The 6,944-nt window shown below is 38.9% G+C and overlaps 1 pseudogene; it reads right to left on the reverse strand.

Moving 5' to 3' along the window:
• Positions 1–3,304: 3,304 nt before the first annotated feature.
• On the reverse strand, positions 3,305–4,321 carry LOC126501314 (MKI67 FHA domain-interacting nucleolar phosphoprotein-like; annotated as a pseudogene).
• Between the last annotated feature and the right edge of the window lie 2,623 nt (positions 4,322–6,944).

Consider the following 6,944-nt stretch of genomic DNA (forward strand, 5'->3'; position numbering starts at 1 on the left):
TTCTCTTGTTACTCTTTTTGTGTTTCTTTGCTTGCTTGGTTTGGTTTGGTTTGAATTTAAATTTTTTTGTTGGGGAGGGCTTCTGCAGGGGCTAAGGAGGGCATGGAGGGGTGGAACTGGAGTAAATTATGTGAAGTTCTCAAAGATTCAATAAAGAAATTGTGTTAAAAAAAAGAAAAGAAAACCAACCTTAGTTTATCCAATTATTTTACAAGAATGATCACAGACATAGGAAACTGCAAAGCTATGCAGAAGTTAAATGAAGTCCTATAGAAATTTCAGATTCTAGGAGAATTAAGGAAGCCTTCATTTCGTATGATATGCATTCACCTATGTGAAGCAGATGTTAAATTCAAAGGCAATTCAGAACCGAATAGCCCACCCCCACCCCCTGCCGCCAAACTGGAAAGATTTAGCTACAGCAGTATTGGAAGCTGGTCCTCAGTTACAGTGGAGAACATGGTGGGAAGAGGAAGCTAGGACCATAGAAGAATAAGATAGGGCTAGAAGAATTGATATTTCCTAAGCTCAGGGTCTCAGTGAAGGCTAATATGCTGACTTGCAAAGACAGTTTGGATTTCATGAACATGCCTTGGCTCTGTCATCTCACAGTTTTGAATGCTTGAGACAAGGCTCACGAATCAAGAAAGAGGTCTGAGCCATTTAATAAAATTATATAAGGTCCCAAAGAAGCCCTCACTGATTTTTTTTTTGTAAAGATTGACTTAAGTTGTAAATAGAAGAGTATTAGATCCAGAAGTCAGATAAGTGTTTATTGAATCTTTGGCTTTTGAACATGCTAATTCAGAATGCAAAAGGTGATTAGGCCTTTAAGGGCAGGATCAGTGCCATTAGATGAATGGCTTAGAAATACAGTTGATATTGGATCTCATATCCAATATGGTGCTGCTTTGATAGAAGTGATTTCTAAAAATATTAATAAAAATCAAAATGTCAGATGTTTTACTTGTGGTAAGCAAAGTCATCTGGAAAGGGATTGGAGGCAAGACATTCCTCCATGCAACTTTAAAATAATTACACCATTTCCTCCTTCATTTTCCTCTTCCCAAACTCTCTCATATAGCTTTTCTTAACTTCTCCCAAATTCACAGCCTCTTTTATTCATTGATTGTTGTGTATATGTGCAGGTTTTAAAGACATTCTTGGTGTTATTTCTCCCTCCTTTTCTGCCCTTGTAAATTGACCCACCTTATTTTCTCATTTCTCCCTTTATATCACATCTGTTCTACTGTTCCTCTCTGTAGCACTCCTCCCTCCTTATCCCTGTGGCTACTTTTTAATTCCTGATTTCTATGGTTATTTCATATCTGGAGAGCTGAAGCTGAAAGTCACAGATGGAAAAGGACATGGGACATTTCTATCTCTGGGTCACGGGTTTCTCAATCAACATAATCTTTTCTAGATCCATCCACTTACTTGCAAATTTCATGACTTCATTTTTCTTTACAGCTGAGTAGCGTCCCATCGTATATAAGTATCACATTTTCATTATTCATTCATCTGTTGAAGGATAATTAGGTTGGTTTCATTTATTAGCTATTGTGAATAGGGCAGTAATGAACGTGGATGAGCAAGTGTCTATGGAGTAGGATGTTGAGTATTTTTGGTTATTTGCCAGGGAGTGGTATAGCTGCATTGGATGGAAGATTTATTTTTAGATTTTTGAGAGTTCTTGATATTGATTTTCAGAGTGGCTACACCAGTTTCAAACCCTACCATCAGGAAATGTGGGTTCCCATTTCCTGCATTTTTTCACAAGCATTTGTTATCGCTTATTTCCTTGATCTTACTCATTCTGGTGGAGCTAAAATAAAATTGCAAACTTGGTTTTATAATATTTCCTTAATTTCCAAGGATAGTGAATACTTTTCAGATATTTCTTAGCTATTCTCATATGTTCTTTTGAGAACTCTCTATTCAAATCCATAGCCCATGTTTGTGGGTTATTTTTTGTATTTTGATTCTTTTTCTTAGTTCTTGAAATATTCTAAATATTAATCCTTTGTCTGATATAGCTTGCAAAGATTCTCTCACATTTTTGTGAGATTTCTATTTCATCAAACTGATTGTTTCTATAGCTATGTAGAAGCTTTTTAGTTCTATGATGTCTTGTTCATCAAATGTTGGCCTTAATTCCTGGGGAAACGGAACCCCATTGCAAAGATCTTTTCCTACACCCATATCTTATAGCCCACTGCTTAGGTTTTCTTCTGGCAGTTTCAGTGTTTCAGGCTTCATGTTTAGGTCCTTGATCCATTTGAAGTTGCTTTTTGTGCAAAGTGATAGATACACGACTAATTTCATCCTTCTGAATGTGGACATCCAATTTTCCCAGCATGATTTGTTAAAGATTCTGTCTTTTCTGAAGTGTATTTTTGGTATTGTCAAATATTAGAAGGTTGAAGTTGCATGTACCTGTTTTGGATCTTTGATTTTATTCTATTGGCCTTCAAGTCTGTTTTTGTGCCAGTACCACTTGTTTTTATTACTATGGCTCTGTAATAATATCTTCAAGTATGGAATGATAATCTCTATAGTATTATTCTTTTTGTTGGAATGCTTTGGATATCAGAGGGTCTTTGTGGCTCCAAATAAATTTTAGGATTTTTTTTCTACTTTTGTGAAAAGTGAGATGGGGATCGATTGGCATTACATTAAATCTATAAAAAGTTTTTGATAGAAAGGCCATTTTCAAATTGCTAGTTCTACCAATCCATCTTCAATGTTTTTCTTCATAGATGTAAAGGACTATTGTAAAGGTCCTCCACCTCCTCATTTAGGTTTATTCCAAGCTTTCATTTTTTTTTTTTTTTGGTGATTGATAGGTATATTAACAAACCTGCATGAGCAATACAAAAGCAAGAAACAAACAGATGGTGGACCCCCCCCCCAACACACAAAGTTTTTTGGTTCTCTTGAACATGGATAAATGGTAGAAAAGTTTGGTCACTGTTTGAATCCTGACTATACCTGCTGAAACTGATCTGTCAAACCTACACTAGCTCACTGCAATTATGTATGAAAACAAGTTATTCCAGATTCTTATAGCACTTGTGCAAATGTTATTCACACGTGAACTGTCTTCTCGTTCTCCGTATGTGTATTTAACTTCCAGTTTCTGGGGTCTAAGGTTGAAGCCTGCCATATTCTTTGGGGTTTTATGTGCACAGCCACCACACAGACAGTCAAACAGCACTGGTGGTATTTAAGTCTGTAAATGCAATACAGGCAGAGTAAACTAAGGCAGCTGTGAAGCCTGAATAAAACTCAGGCCAGGAGAGGGCACAACAGCCAACTTCCTGATGGCGTATCTCACTGGCATGAACAAATGTGTTTTTCCTCCAATAATCTCATCAGTGGCTTGCATGTCGCTGCACCAGTAACATATGTAGGCCTTTATAACAAAACCACATCTGCCTGGAAGACACAGCACAGCATGCTTTCAGGATCACTGGTTGCTCTTCCTTTTTCTTGGTCTTTTTGTCCCAGACCGTGCAGGTGTGGAGTCTTTATTGAGTCTTGTGCCTCTTCTTTCACTGTGGGCACGGGCTGTTTGAAAATGATTTCATCATCTTTATTGTCATCTATTTCGGTCACTTGTGATTTTCGTCTCTCCAAAAATGTTGGTGTACAAACTGGTGTGGGATCCTGGTTACCCTTGGACTCCTGAGTGCCCTGTGAAGCCCCTTTCTTTGGATTAGGTAAGACCAACGAAGGGAAACTATAATCGATCCCCTTCTTAGCTAGCTTCTTCCGGAGTAATTTTTCCTTCTTCCTGAACCGATATTCCATCTTCAACAGTTGCGAGTGCCCCCGCTTCTGATTATAGCGATTCACTGCCGGGAATAATGGCTGATGAAAGGGAACGTCACTCTTTAAAAAGGTCCTCGTGGACTTTCTCTGGTGGCATAAATTTACACTATAGAAGTCTCGCACCAAAAAGGTAGTTGTCCATTGTTTCTGCAACTATCTTGGCGACATCCTCAGACTCAAACTCCACAAAACCATACCCTCTGCTGTTTCCAGTCCGTTTACTTCTGGACAATCTGAATCTGCTAATAGTGCCAAACTGGGTAAAGTAATCATAAAGGTGACTTTCAGAAAATATTGCTGGCAGGTGGCCCACAAAGATCACTCCAGGATTAAGACTTTTTTCTTCCTTCTTTTGCTTTTTCGCGAGCTGTTTGGCTTGTGTCAGAACCTTCTGAAACTTCTCGTCTTCCTGCGGGTTCAGCGCTAGAGTCGGCGGTGCGGGAGCCATGTTGAAGGAATCCTTCCCAGACCCCAAGCTTTCATTTTATTTGATGTTATTGTGAGTTGGAGTGTCCTTAACCTTTTTCTCCACATTTTTATTGATATATAGAAAGCTATTGATTTTTGTAAGTTATATATCCTGCCACTTTGATAAAATTGTTGATTTTTTTTAAGAAGTTTTCTGGCAGAATTTTTGGGATCTGATTTCAATGAGTTTGATTTGTTTTGTTTTTGTTTGTTGTTGTTGTTTTTGTTTTTTTCAACATGGGGTGTCTCTGTAGCTTTGGAGCCTGTCCTAGAACTAGCTCTTGTAGACCAAGCTGGCCTTGAACTCACAGAGATCTTTCTGCCTCTGCCTCCTAAGTGTTGGGATTAAAGGTGTGCGCCACCACCTTCCGGCCTAAACAATCCATTTAGGATGATGTTCCCTGTGTGTTTGTCACATATAACCTTTATTTTGTTTAGGCATGTTCCCTACAGTTCTACTTTCCAGGACTTTTATCCTAAAAGCCTGCTAGATTTTTGTCAAAGAATTTTCTATTGAGATGATCCTGTGATTTTTTTTCTTAAGTTCATTTATGTGATATACTGTATTTATTGACTTGCATATTTTGAACCATTTCTGCATCTTCTAGATAAATCTGACTGCTCAAGAGCTTTCCATGAACAAGGCGTGTAACTTGGCTGACTGCCCAAGCCTCTCCAGTGCCCCTTGGCCAAATGTGCAAGAGCAGGACAGCATCCCAGGTCAGTGGAGGCCTGCACTTCACTGGGGAGCAGAAAGCTCACTTGCTGTCAGCCCCCATAACCCTGGTGCCTGGTGACTGCCTCCATTCAAGACCATGGCATGCATTTGCCCCAGTGGCATCTTTTGAGTCAACCAGAAGCTGGTGCTGGTGCCAGTGCGGGCATCTAAGCCCATTGTGTGCAAGGAGAACATATCGAGTTCCCACTGGGAGCTAAGCCAGCAGCCACTTGAGTTCAGTCAGAGCTTCCAGTTAGATAAGGAGTACTTTCTAGGAAATGGCTCCAAAATCTTTGATAAGCTCAGTCCATCAAAGGGCAAGGAGGGACTGGAGAAGATGTTGATTTAATTGATAATGACGGACCTGGCTTCATCATCAAGGAACTGAAATTTTGTATAGGTAAACACACAAACACATGTACACACATGTATGTATACATACACACACATATACATACATACATATCCATACTATAAAGTCTGCAGTAATGATAATGGGGGCAAAGATGATAGATTTCCTGGAAGGATTCAAGTAGGCCACCTACAGTTACTGCCTAAAAATCTCCAACTGGTTCTAAGATAGTTGCCATCACACCTTTATAAGGAAGCTGTCAAGTTACTAGAGAAAGCATTAAGAATAGGACTGTCACTTGGAAGGAATTCAACACCTTTCTGTACCCTGAGGAACTTGAGCATAGGAAGGAGATTGCTGTGTTGGAAACACTGGTGAACATTGACAGGAACTGGGCTGAGTTTGTGAACCGGGGTGAGTACATCAATGCTATCTTAACCCAGAGGACAATGGCTCTGGCCCAGAATGGGTTTTGTTAGGACAGGAGCAGTTCTATGACTCCTGAGATCTGATCGGGCATGGCAAGTTAGACCAGGGTGGAATTTGCCGCTGGATCCTACATCCTGATTACGACATGCCCAGGACAGAGCTTCACTTGCTGTAGGAGTCAGACAAAGACAAAGAGGAGAAGGCTAACCAAGGAGGGAATATTGGGCCACTGAAGCGTGCTTTCTGAAAGCCATGAGGCCAGTTACCTGGAAGATCTCACAAAATTATGCTGAACTTTGATAGATACACCTCCTGATGTGACTCACTGTCATGGGCATTCTTTAGGTGGTTGATACAGTTGTAGACCCCAAAAAGCAAGATCATAGGTCAGATTGGAGCAAAAAATGGTTTCACTTCATATTTGCTTGAAAATGATCACAGTTACTTTTCCAAGAGGATTTCTCTCACAGCACATTAACAAACATCTTGGCAAATTGCAATTCTTTGTGGTGATACATTGCTACAATGTGACTTTTACAGTGTAATTTTTTTTCTCACTAAGTTCAAAGGAAAGGAGAAGAGTTCTGTCACTCAAGTTTGGTGGGTTGGGGACATTATACAAAATAACTGATTATCTGAAATTTGCTGTTGTTGTTTGGTTTGGTTGGTTTTTGTTGTTGCCAACTGTTTATGGTAGATATCTATGATATATGTCTATTTAATTTTGTAAGTATTTTATGTAAGATATTTGAACCTATGTTTATCAGAGACATCTACCCATAATTTACTTTTCTATTGTGTCTTTCCTTAATTTGGTATTAGAGTAATACTGAAATCTCAGAAGCAGTTTGGGAGTGCTTCTCCTGTTTCTGAATAGTTTAAGGATTAGCTTTAGAACATTGAAAGTCTGTGAATCCATCTAGTCGTGGGTTGATTCAGCTTCCTCATTTGTTGTTGTCTGTTTAGATTGTGGATATCTTCTTGGTTTAAATTAGTTAGTTTTAATGAATCTAGAAATTTGACCATTTTGTTCAGAGCTTCCAACTTAATGGAATACAGATACATGAAGTCTTCTTGTCTTTTCTTTAACAATTTCTGCTTTGAGTTTTATTATTGTTTGCTTACTATTGAATTTGTGTTTGA

This window comes from Alexandromys fortis, unplaced genomic scaffold (genome assembly GCF_014885135.2).
Source record: "Alexandromys fortis isolate MF-2015 unplaced genomic scaffold, M_Fortis_MF-2015_v1.1 scaffold_30, whole genome shotgun sequence".
NCBI classification, from domain to species: Eukaryota; Metazoa; Chordata; class Mammalia; order Rodentia; family Cricetidae; genus Alexandromys; species Alexandromys fortis.